The 13,902-nt window shown below is 40.6% G+C and overlaps 1 protein-coding gene across 6 annotated transcripts in view; it reads right to left on the bottom strand.

Annotated features, from left to right (window-relative positions):
* Positions 1 to 13,902, bottom strand: part of znf536 (zinc finger protein 536) — a 219,086-nt gene that overhangs the window by 50,238 nt on the left and 154,946 nt on the right. The window lies entirely within an intron of this gene.

The raw sequence follows: 13,902 nt of genomic DNA on the forward strand, positions 1-13,902 counted from the left end.
CACCCCCCCAACAAATACACACACACACACACACACTCGAACACACTCTCCTCGTTTGCTTTTGGCCTGGAAGCACTTGTAGTCAGTGCCGCAGATAATCAGGTGGTTGTTTTTGTCATTCTGGCCCCCGTGACGTGATAATGAAATTAAAGAAGTAGGGAAGAATAAAGAACAAAAAATAAAATTGATGCATTCATCTCTTTTGCGACCAACAACTACAGGACAGATGATGTGGCCATCTTGAGATCGTTTGTCATCTGTCAGGCAGCGTTGACCTTGCAATGAATGCCGACCGTTCCACTGATATCATCTTTTATGGCAAGGGAAAAAAAAACAGATACAGAGAGATGGAGGGAGACAGAAAGAGAGAGGGCTGTTGTTTTCGGTAATAATGACAACATTTATGCCTTCCATTCGCGCTGCCAGTTAAAAGAGGCACAAACATGCAAATCCATTATGGAACGCTTCTTAAAAGTGTGACCAATCCTTGTTCAGTCAATTAGAGTCTGGAGACTGAGAATATGATGTTTGTCTGTTTAGCCCCCGACACATACAGATCAGCCTGGATTTGATGATGGAAAGAGAGATTCTTTTTTTTTTCTCACAGAGATAGAGGGAGGGAGAAAGAGAAAAGAGAGAGATGGAGGGGCAGCGCAGCCAAGCTCTGCTTATCTCTTTTCTTCTCTGCTTTCTTGCTTTTTTCCCCTTCCCCTTCCATATACAAAAGCATTAATGTGTGCAGCTATGTGCTTTGCCATTGTTCTGTGTTTAAAAGCTTAAAAAGGGACGTTGTTTGTGTAACTGGCAGAGTTGGCGGCGCGCGGCCGTGTCCAAAAGCCTGTGCTTAAAGTTGCTCAGCGAAAAAAAAAATAGGCCGCACAAAAGGGAGTGATAGAAAAGCAGTTAATAAGAGTGGTTACCCCAGAATGAGCGGGGATGAGATTTCACATTAAAAAAGATTTATCTTAAAGTATGGTGCTAATCCCTTCAGTTTTAATCCACCCCCGGACCCCCCCCCCTCTCTTAGCACCCTTTTCATTCCTGCTGAGGCATAATAAAAAACTATAAACCATAAAGTTCTTACAATTTCTGGAAACTGGCAAATGCACGGCACCCTGATTTTACAAGGATTCCTGGCCAGTGAATCACGGAGCTCGGAGGACTCATCTCTCTCACAACAGATTATTAAACGAAAGAGAAAGGGAGGGCAACAAGGACAAAGGAAAAAGAGAGGCGAGGAGGAGAGGAGAGCATGCTTGCTATGACCTATTTGATGATTATCGTGATGGCAGCGGTAGTGGTGATAGGTGGCGGAGGGGTGTTGTCATGCTCTCTGTCACACTCGGCTGTGTCATACAAGCTGGATGGATGCCTCTGTCCACTGCAAGCTGCTTGAATGAGGAAGCATATGGGTATATGAGAACCTCAGCCCACTTCATGAATATTTGATTCATATTTCCTGTGCGTGTATGTGTGAGAGAGAGAGAAAAAGAGGGAGAGAAAGGGAGGAGGGGTATTTTTTCTCTCTCTTTCACTTGTCACTGCAAAAACTCACAAGGCTTACTTTGTGGCATTCTAATCATAATTGCCAATCCTGAATACAAATCTCTCAGCGCTAAACACATCGAGTGAAATTGAAATGACAAAACGAAGCTCATATAACGGTGTAATCAAAGATACATTCAGGGGGAAAAAGATGGAGAAAAAAAGTTGAGAGTGTTCTTCCGCAACCAAGTAAGAGATGAGGATCAGGGGCCAGTTATTAGCTCGGCCAGGGAACAAAGAGCCTCAGTGTTGGAGGGCAGCTTAACGCTGAGCCAGTTACTGTACCTTTCAAAACTAATATGTAACCATATCTGTTTTAAAAGGGCGATTCATATTACTGTGAATGCATGAGAAAAGTTGTTCCCATCCACATGACCCGGGAAACTCAGATCCCACTTGTAATAACCCTGCCACACACACACACACACACACACACACATACACACACTGAATTGCAGGCCTGGCCTTTTGTGGAAAACATCCTATTTAAAATGATGAGTACATTCAATTTTTGTAATGATGTAAAACATCTTCAGCTTTTTTGACAGGACAATGGTGCTTATTGTGCTTTATTGTTACTGTGGCGACTCCAAAGGTCAGCGTGGGTGTGGCCCGGGCAGACAAGGGCGGCACTGAATGAAAATTGGATTATATGTGATCAACTAAGTTATTAATGAAATTAAAATGGATTCCCTCTGCCTGCTGTTTAACTAGGCAGGAGAGGGGGGAAAAAGAAACAAAATACAGACAGAGAGAAGAGGCGAAGGGAGGCAGAACAATAGGCCAGTGTTTACTCACGCAAGAGCAAAGAAAGTCATTGTTTTAGAAGCTGAAGTCATTGTCGCAGATGAGTTTTGATAAGGACCAGCTCTGTGAAACATCCCACTGCATGTAACCAGTCTGCCTGAAAGCATGTGCCCCTGCCATGGAAGCCCCCTAGCTTCATCCAGGTAACCTCTCTAATCCTGATTAAATCACTGTAATTAGAACAAGCAGTGTTCCTCCACCTCCATATTTCCCTAATAAAACAATGCAGCAGTTTAAATCCGGTCGCTGGGATTTGCAACGCAACAATGCAGTTTATATCCATCTCTGCCGAGGAATTAAGTGTATTTTCTAACTGCTAATGTTATAATGTTGCTGGCTTATTTGTCTCGATGCTTGCTATTCTTTTTCTTATTCCCCCTGCGGTTTGTGTTCGCTCTCTCTCTGTTTTTTTTCCTAGCGCAACTTTGTTTATTTGAGTCTTATTTATTTGTTTCTTGCCGCTTTTTGATGTTTAAATCAAACATGTTTTTAGCGAGTGGTCGGGATCAGCCTTCACTACGGGAAATTATGCAAGTTATTTGTCTTTAATTGCCACAGAGCTTTTCAAACACGCCAACTTGCTGCCTATGTGTCTATACCTGTGTACGTTTTTTGTTTTTATTAGTATCACTGCATGCCTCCATTGATGTGGAATAACAGAGGAAATAAAAGTTGACATAGTTTCTTCATTTTTTTTACCCCCCAACCCCCTGTTTCCCTCTCTCTCTGCCTTGCTCTCTGTTGTTTTTTTATATATCTGTGTTTTTCCTTGAAGTTGCTGCGACATTGTCTCATTATGTGTCGACTAGCTGTGTAAGTGTAGTTATTATGCCTGTGTGTCTTTTCCTGGCAGTGCTGTTCTCTCTCTCTCCTTCCCTCTCTCTCTCTCTATGTCTCTGCTGTCTCTCTCTGTATCTCCCTCGGAGGATGAGGAGCTTTATGAGTACAACTCCTCTGAGGCGTCCTCCTCACATCTCCGGGGCGCCTGGGGAAGGGAACGTTGCATTCTTAAGAGGAGCAACTCAAACTGAACAAAGTCTACAGGAGTCAGGGAAGAAAAGAAACAAACAGCAAACTAACGAGATGGGAAGCAGGGATCATGTCAAATATATCGGGTTGGAAGGCCAATTTATAACCCATTGTTTCATGTTTTGCAATATTGAATACAATGCGCTCTAACGTGGCTATGAGTGTGCACAGGGGGAAAGGATATGCAGACCTGCATATATACATAAAAGCACTTGATTTGCGCGCACACACACACACACACACACACACACACATATGTAGCGTATGAATGTGATCTCCTGATCCTGGTAACCTCCTAGCTCCCACGCTGTCTTCCCTCCTGTTTCCCCATCCCGTTTCTAAAATAATGAATAGAATAATTGTCATGTAACTTTGCAATCATCCAGCATTCGTCTCCATTTCCTTTTCAAGGGCAACTCGATACTGCCCTTCATTCACTGTACTGTACTTCCAGGAAACGTGATGTGGCCAATATCATCGTCTGTATTAATGACTATGGTTGAGGGAGAGAGTGCGAATGTGAAAAGAATAAGAAGCCTTTTCAAAAAGGACCTTTCAGCAGGCACAGCAGGTGATATCTGGGAAATTAGTGAGGTCAAAATATTTTTAGAGTTATCACATCTGCCAAGGAGAAAAGAGTGGCAGAAAAAGTGAGCAACAGGTACCACCCAGGACCATCCTTAGGGCTTGACAGCAGCTATTACATTTATTTGCTCTTTGAAAACCACACTATTTGCACTTTTGGGTGACAAGGTGATAATTCACCTCTGCACAAGTCAAACTGTAATATTGTTGCACATGTGAAATAGCACCTCGCCTTCACCAGCCGTCAAAGCTGTCATCTCGACATGGCACAGGCACACAATGAGAGCCCGGGGAGGTGTATCGCCAACAGTCGTCTTCTGCTTCTCAGTAAAAGACAGACAGACAGGCCTCTAGACGGCTTAATCACTGGAGGAGCCAGTGCCCTCCAGCAACAAGGAGAGAGAGAGAAAGAAAGAGTGCGAGAGATAAAGAAAAGGGAGGATCCCAGAGTGTGGGAAAGTGAAATGCGGGGATCCAAGAGAGGAAGGAGTGCTGGTGGACTCGCTTTGGTCTAAACAGAGAAACATCCGTGGTTGAGTTTCCATGCGCAGTCAGTCAGATATTGGTCAAAGTCTGGTTGAAGTTTTAATCAGGTTAAGCTGTTTACAAGAATCTTTGCAAGGCTGTAATTTAATTGGCCATGAATAAACGATTTAACTGAACAGTCTGGTCCGGTGACACAACCAAGAGTTTTAGAGAGAAGTACGAGCTTTGACACCAATGTTTTCTGCCCTAAAACTATGTTACTAGTTACTTGATCGTGGAGGGTATTTTGCAAGAAAACATTTTCAAAACATAGTGTTGTTTTGTAACAACTAAAGACCTTGTATTTTTTGACATAATTTCTATAGTAATAATATAATTATACTTACTCAGTTAGAGACCTGGGAATGCGGCATTCATTAACAAGGCCCTGGTCCCTCACTGAAACTCCCCCCTTCCCTCTCAAATACTGTATCTTTGCACATTTCACATCATTGCACATAACCGGTATATTGCATATATTTGCTTTTTGTTGTTAAGTGTTAACGTGATTCTTCTATATTTTATATTTTGTCAATTTATATATTTATATCATCTGTTTATTCCATACCATCTGTCTACTCTATATTTCTGTATTTCTACATTTATTTATGTCAGCTATATGTTTGTCTTCGTGCAGCACCTTATCTCCAATGCAAATTCCTCGTACGTGTAAAAAGCTACTTGGCAAAAAAAGGTCCTTCTGATTCTGATTCTGATCATTGTTAAAAAGAAGCAAGGCTGAACAACAAACCCAAAGTCAAGTGATTGGGCGAATTTTAAAGCGGGACTATGCAATATTTTAAAGATGAAATAACGCAACCTTCCTCTTGCATATTAAAACTTTAATTCACCAGGAATAAAATTCAGTGTTGTTCAGTTTGATACCCTCAGGAGTTTTGCTGCCGCAGCCTTACTTACTTGGGTATGATGGGTTTGCTAATGATAGCTGATGTTAGCAAACTTAAAATATATTGCTGTATATTAGTCAGTTTGCTGATTTAATCACTTTTCTCTACGTGTGCTATTGTTACACGTTGTTTCAGTAATCGCCAGTATGTTGCAGTTTTCCCTTGTGGCCACAATGGCCGCCGTTAGGTTACGAAGTTTCACTTTAAAGAGCTTTGCTTTAGCTAAAGATTTTTGGAAGAGAAAAACAAAGGCAAAAATGACCCCAAATGTTTGTTGTTAATTCCTAGATCTTCCTGTTTGAGCTCTGACCTACCATTTTTGTTGTAGAAGTCACTACTACAACAAAAATAGTCTTCCTGTGCAATGTGTAATTATTTACATTTACACATATTTTGTGTATTGTCTTATTGTATGACTGCCCGTGTTTCTTGCCCTGGTGGACTTTGCCATAGTGATGTTGCAGTACAATGTTACCATAACGAATAAAACAAAGGTCAAAGCTACAAAAATAAGACCCAAGTTGTGATAAATCAAAATGATCCTTTAACTACAAGATGAAAATCATGCTGTTTGCACTGGTGTCACCACACCTCAGTGATGACGGATTGCTGGATGAATCATTACTGAAGTCAAATACAAAAGGATGTGACAGTGTGCAACAAAGGGTTTTTCAGATATACGGTACTGTATGTCATTGTTGCTGTTGATGTATGGCTGTATTGTACAACTGTCTACAGTGAAAAGTATGTTCATTAGGTTTAGTCACAGTTTGTGTCTATACTATTTAGAAAAGCAACCGCTGACCATTCAAACATTAAAGTCTACTGGCTAAATGAATAATGACATCTCTGGAACATATCTATCCATGACCTTTATGTCTTCAATATAGATACTGTCTTGTAAATTAGACCGTACCACCTGCACCCACAAGGATCCTCGGGTGTCACCTTTCTGAACCTTCAGACCTACTTTTACGTGTACAGAATAATTATTGATATCTGTCTGTGTCTGGGAGCAATACCTACCCTAGCTCTTTTGTACTTGTCAAAGAATTCTGTGTTTGAGTGTGTGCGCTTGTTTGAGATGCTTGAGACAAACATCAAAATGGTATGATGTCTGTGAAGATTCTCAGCCATCCAGGTCATATTTTTCCAAGGAAGGTTAAAATCAAGGGTAGCTGGAATTGGTAGACGATTTTGAGGATAAAGTGATGGTCAGTGTCACCAAAAGTGTTCTATGAATTTATTTTGTATATATACACCAACTCAAGAATAGATCTAACCACTGAGCTACAGTAAAAAGGCTTTAAGTTTGAATCTGATGGACGGATTCCAGAGTTATCTAAATCAATCCATTTTTATAGTTCAATTTCATGTATTTCAAGAAAATATCGTACATACTGTACATCAAAGAAAAACATTCCTAAAAGTATATTATTTCATTTACGTTTAACCTGTTGTTCATTCTTTCCTAGCCAAAATAATATATTTTAGTGATATGTTGAAACATAAAAATGCATATTTCGTCTGCTCAATGCAAAGAGACAGAGCACACTTACAGCCCTGTAGGATGTTCCTTTCTCAAGTTATGGGTCTGTAAAGCATGGGAGTTCATTCAGTCACAAATTCACTGTTTTTATCATTTCAATGTTTTGGAAGCTTTATGTTATTTGGAACGTGGTTGTATGGACAAAAATAATGTTTTGAAGAAAACCCCCAATAACCACTGAACATTTAAACACAAAATATGGCCAAAACATAGACATTCACCTGGTATATTTTTGACAAATTGTGTAATAACTGTTGCATCTTAGGTTTCTTCTCATCACATTTACAGTTACAGTCATATTCCAGACGTATTAGAAGATATTCTGTTGCATTATAATGAGTTGGATGATGGTTTTGATGGTGATATTGCTATTAAATATAGATTTTCTACCAGGCGAGGATGAAAATATATTTCCCTTTATTGCATCTCCATTTACTCTTTGATAGCAAAATAATTAGGTTAATTTACAGTTGATTCATTTTCCTTAGCTTCTGACCTATCAAAGAGACCATGATATGCATCTAGGCCTAACGGTTGAGGAGTTATTTCTGATTCATTTTGGGTATTATTTTAGGCATTTTTCCTGGAAATAGGGGCAAATAGCTGGTAGTTACCAACAGGTTAATATTTCCAGTAGGACTTAAAATATTAAATTAAGAACAATTGACTGTACTGTACATATGTATATACAAATTATAGGCTACATAATAGAAAATGGGTTGGAATAGAAACAATAAGAAAACCAAGCTGAAACAGGAAAGACATTTTGCCGCTCGTAGCAGACATCCATCTGAGAAATCCCACAATAGGGAGAATTTAGACAACTAGGAAGCATAGAATGCGATTGCACACAAAAGCAGCGTCAGCATTGTTCCTGTTGTCTGCTACACTGAAAATGATACTTACTTTTAGCAGTTTGATAAATACAGGCCCAGGATGCAATAATGTGTAGTAATTGTGGTGAGTGCTGTTTGTGTGTATACAGAAAGAGACAATTGTAGTTACTGTATCTGTATTATACAGGCACCAGCATATGTGCATCTAGAATTGTGACAAAAAAAAATCTGTAGCTGTATGTGTGTGTGGAGCTTCATTTGTTATGCCTACCTTTCTTCCACTTAAACTAGAGAAAGTGAAAATTACACCAGTAATGCCAACTGTGATCCACTACATCTGCGCTTCACAGCAAGCACACCAATCCCACCATATGTCTTTAATTACCATCAGTGCTTTACAGAACCTATTTCACACACACACACACACACACACACACACACACACACACCTATATCAGCCTTTATTACAATAGCATGCGTTGTAATGTTTGCCTACTCCTCCGTGAGAATACAGATGTATGAATGTGTGTGTGTGTGTGAGTGCATGTGTGTGTATGGTCTGTACATGTCTTGCACGTTGTTCTAATATGACCTCAGCACTCATGGGTTCAAATCCTTCGCAGTGAAGGAAGGCTGGAGTGCACTCCCTCTGACAGAGGTAATTGGCCACTAGTGACACAACCAGTGCTGTATTTAAGATGAAAACATCCTTAACACGGTGTGTGTGCGCGCACACACACACACACACACACACACACCTACGGGAATTTTAGGGTTGTAGGACAAAAAGGCTAATGACATTGTCAGACTACATGGGGGAAACAGTAAAGATATTTCTTAACTCATTTTTTCAATTTAAAATGTGAAGGGTCTTACATTTAGGGCACAAGCAAAGGCCCAACACTATGTCTAAAATGTCTGCTTCTTGTCTGCAAGAGGTTTTCTCTCTTTTGCAGACAAGAAACAGACATTATATGATTTACTTGTGATTTGCATATGACAGGCATGCCTTCAGTGTGTCTCTGCCTCAACCTCATAGTTTTTGCAGCTTTTCTTGAGAGCTGTCCTGCCTTGAGGAAATTATTTGCCGGTAAAGCTGCAGTAGCATTTTCCTTTTACTTGTGTTCTATGTTCTAACATAGTTCTGTCTCATTCCTTCTTTCAGTGAGTAAGTTTGTAATAATATGTAATAATTTACCCTTTTCTCCACTCAGGGTGCTTTATGTTGCTTTTTATTCTGTTACATATTTTCTGCATTTGCTAGAATCCCTCTCAGAAGAGAAGCGATGTAAACTATGTATATATTATATACTTTTTTATCCAATCAAAAGTCGGTAGGGTTATGTCATTGTAACGAGCTAGCAATTTAGTCAGGAATACTGCTGCGTGTTAATTGTAGTAACACCCTTTCCTACATCAACAAGCCTTGTAACTGAACTTCATTTCAGGTCTAGTCCACATGTAAACAGGTATTTTCATAACTGGAGTTTTGTTTTAAAAAAAAATCTCTGTCTACATGAAAATGCAAAAACACCCTATCAAGCGCTGTCAAGGGCATGCCAAACCACCAGGCGGCGATATGACCCTAACCGTAAAGCCATGTTGGCCAATCGGAGCCTAATAAAATCGTAAACAAAGCAGGTAGTGGCGCACAATCTGACGTCGCAAGGCAAAACTCCGCTTTTACTGTCTACACGACAACACTGCCCAACTTAAAGTGTACCCCCCGCCCTCCCCCTTATAAAGCACACTACCAAAAAACAAAGTAGTCCAGTCCACTGCATAGTACGTCTCAAAAATGCTGTAGTGTAGTGATCAGTGTAAATTCTTATCCCAAATCAATCAATACTATTGTTTAACTAAAGCAAGACCTTATTTAATGCTTAAATAATGCACCAGAGCACACTTTCAGTCATTGTATGCAGTTCAAGAGAGCTCTTTTACAGTTGATACATTACTGCGCTTCTTGCTGCTATATGGTGAGACTGAAACGCCGCCATACATTCACCCTTTCAAGTCTTCAAAAATAGACTCTTTTTACTGTGATCTAATGTGTGTAGAGGAGGTGACTCTCTCAGAGTTTTTATCTGCAACAAACACCAACAAACCACAGCACTTATGAGGAGAACCATAGAGCACAATGTGAGAGTACTTGTAAATTGGAAGTGATTTGTATAATTGATGTGAGAATATACAGCATTTCCCTCTCTTCTTTCTATCTCCTCTCCACTAACTCTCTGTTTATGTAGCCTACTTCTCAAATTGCAAGAGGTGCTCGGCTATGAGCTCTGCCATTTTCTCCTCTGAAATCCTCAGTGCGCACATCCAAGTCCTACACTTCTATCAACACTTCCTCTCCAGCTTGTCAATCTCAACCTTCTAAAGTCCTGGTCCGCATTTAATATATTAAATGAACGAGGGGGTTGAGGTAATGTAAGTAATACGATGTAAGGAGCAATGTTCGCAAGCAGTGATGGCATGTACAGCACTGTTTGAATAATGGAATACTTCATGTTTGATAATGCATGGCTATAGATAGGTCTCCACTGCAGCCAAGTATTGATCGTGTTAAGCACATCTACAGTACAACAAATGGTGCAGGTTCATATCAATCTTTACACAGCGTACTGTACCTCAGTAACCAGATACCTTGTCTGATTACAGATACCTCAGGGCCACTGCTGTTGTTAATGACATTTATTGATAAATCCAATTCCTGGGCAAATTTAGGGAGGTGTGGTGTAATAGTACAGATGTGTGAATATGTGTGTGTGGATCCGTATATGTGTGTATCTGTTATGTGTCAGAGTGCAAGTAGATTCATGTGCATTGTAACCCTTTTCTCCCTGCTCTGGGCATATTAATGAAGAGACGGCCACTCCAGACGTGCAGTGCGTGCCCTACAACAGCTCCCACAGATTCAGGGGGAAATTTCGATATTAATGATTTATACTGTATTTGCATACAAACCTAATGCAAACCCACTCCAGATAATCACATTTTGCCAGGTCTGAATTGAGTTTTACGGATGTCTTTGCTACCCCCACCTTCTCCACCCAGCAAATAACAGTGGAATGTATGGCTGTTGCTCTTCACGCTGCGGGTACAAGGGGTTTACAAGTGGACCCATGAAGAGGGACTGTAATAGTGCATTTTACCATGAAACAAGTGTGTCTATTTTCTCATCCAAGCTTTATCATACAACTGTAGCATGTGTAGCAGAACTGGCAGCAGTCACGATAGTGGTGGTGACAGTAGTAACAATGGTAGTATCAACAACACTTGTAGGAGTAAATTTACCAAAGTACTGAACTTTTGTACACCTTTGGGATACCATTTTGATATAATGCTACTTTCTACTTCTACTCTACTACCACATTTCAGGGTCAATATACTCTTTTCCCGACTACTTTTATTTGGACAGAGTTATCGCTATAGTATCCTCGCTGGCAGCACAAAAGACATTGAGGCGCTGTTTTGAGGCCACAAGTAAGCTCTGACTGAGCATATAGTGAGGTTATTGAGGGACTCAAACACTGAATCACATGATGCATCAATTTCTGTGGACAACGTTGTTTCTGCCTTGACTGTAACCTGTTTCCCCAACAATAAGCCCTGGATCACCAAGGACACCAACACCTTCCTGAATGGAAAAAAGCGATCCGGGGCAGGGTACAGAGATGAGCTGAAACTCATTCGGAGAGCGCTTAGGATTAAGCTCAAGGAGGGCAAGGACACATACAGAAGAAAGATGGAGGCCAGACTACAGTAGAAATAGTAGAGGGTCTGTGTAGATGCATGAGGAGCATCACTGGCCATAATCAACCAAATGACGCACCCCAAAAAAGTAACAATCATGTACGAAGCGATTGTGGCGTTGTAACACAGTTCAAGAGTTATTTGCACAGTAAAAAAAAAATTTAATAAAAATACCAAAACACTGTCAGTTGCATTGTTTTTTCTTTGCGTTACTGATAAGACCCCATCAGGAAGCCAAATGTGAGTGTCTGCGCCATCGTTTTGAAAGTCCTCTGTTTTCCCGTCTGCACTAAAATGCAGCATTTTGGGGTCAGCAGCATTTTGAAACTTCTCAGTTTTAGGTCTTCGGATTTGCTGTTTTAGTCTGGACAGGAGGTGCAAATGTAGCAAAAGGTCTCTGTTTTAAACAAAAACCTAGTGGTGGGGATGTAGCCTTACCCTGCAACTACCCCCCCCTGGAGCCCTGGAACTGATCCCTTCTCCCAATGCACACCACTTACACACACCTCACACCCCCAACCACCACGGCAGGCCAGGTGAGAAGAGGACATGAAAGTCTCCACTGAGCAAAGCCTGCAGGCCCTGCAGGGCCTCAATGCTTTTAACACTTTACCGCCTCTACTGTTGGGAGACAAGTGCTAGGGCCAGGCAGGTGAACACTCCTTTCCTAGCTAACAGATTTCCCGACCGGCAGGCCGCTGTAATGAGACTGAATCACATGCAGCATCATTAGCAAGATGAAGGAGCTGATCGTGGACTTCTGTAGGCCTAAGTGTCCTCCGACCAATGTTTCCATCCAGGGGGAGAATGTCAAGGTGGTTCACTCCTCTAAATACCTTTACATTGCACCTGGATAACACGCTTCTCTACAAGAAGGACTGGAACCAGCCATACTTCCTGCGGAGGTGCAATGGCTTTAAAGTCTGCAACAGGATGCTGCAAATGTTCAACCAGTCTGTGGTGCCCAGCGCTATCTTTTGAGCTGCTGTGTACTGGGGATGTAGGGTTAGGATGAGAGGAGCTAACAAACTGTGTGATATTAGTGAACGGACAGGCTACTGAGGTCCTACTGGACCCTAACTGAACTGAAAAATAGCAGACTGAGCATGAACAATATTCATAACAATAGCAGCCTCTGTGGTATTAGTAGCAGATGTTGTAGTGACAGTAACAGTTACATGGGGAATACAGCATGCAGTCCATCACAGGGTTAAGATTGACAAACAAACTCACATTCATACCTATAGACAACCAATAGCCTCCAGTTAAATACTGTATCAGTAAGAATAGCTGTACGAGTTTAGCTTGACGTACAATATTGGTTACAGTGTTGTATAATTTGATATGTCATTGTAGCAGTACAGTCAGATAGCTAGTGACTGGGATGAGAGTGGCAGTTTGTGGCAGGGCGAGTCCCGAAAACAACTCACTCATATTCGTATGCAAGCACACCACAGCATGTCATGATTTTACTCGTGTTTCACAATATCTTTTATATTTTTCTACGCTATCTTCAGTGCCATCCTAGAGATCTGACTGGTGAATATCTATTGCCAGGAAGTTGGATACATAATAGCTCGTTGTTTTTTGTTTTTTTTAATTACAATGGATGCCTGACTCAGACTAGGACAAACTAACAACATGTAAGAAAGGCTTTTGTTCCATAGAGAAAGCCTTTTTTTTTTTAAAGGTCAAGCATTCCTAGTTGCAAAGGGAACTGCCCACATTACATAGCTTGCTTTCACAGGCTTTCTGATTAGACAATAAGTAGGGCATTCTCAGACAAAGGCATTTCTCTATTAAATGAAACATATATCAATCTTGTATGGTTGAAATGCTTTCACGATATTAAGATATGCAGAGAGCATGGTTCCATGACAACGGATAATATTTTGTCAGATGGAAAGGTCAGATGAACACATGTAGCTGCACTGCTTCATTAACAAAGAGGTCACTATTATTATTATTGCATCTTCTACTGTACCTTTATGAATGTATGCCTAACAGGAGCTCTACATTTCATAGGCAAAATGTCCGACTCTTTTGTTATCCACAAAAAGAAAAAAGATCTATGATGATCTATTTGCCCATACTGAAGCTAACACTGGGAAAACATAATAAAAAGTTTAAATAAATTCTTCGATTAAATCAGAAAAACATACAAAATATGATAGCAAAAAGATACCTACAGCATTCAAAATCTGCAACTTGATGAAAAAGAAAACTTTTTTGTTGCATTTCTCAAAAACAGGCAATTGCCTACTCACTCAAATGTCTCAGTTTCAGTTTCAATGTGTCAGGATCTCAGCTAACACCAGAAGTATGTAGTCTCTTCTCTTTTCTGCATTCTCGGTCACTG

Source organism: Micropterus salmoides, unplaced genomic scaffold (assembly GCF_014851395.1).
Source record: "Micropterus salmoides isolate LMB-PRFRI ecotype aquatic unplaced genomic scaffold, ASM1485139v1 Ms_hic_scaffold_6, whole genome shotgun sequence".
Lineage (NCBI taxonomy): Eukaryota > Metazoa > Chordata > Actinopteri > Centrarchiformes > Centrarchidae > Micropterus > Micropterus salmoides.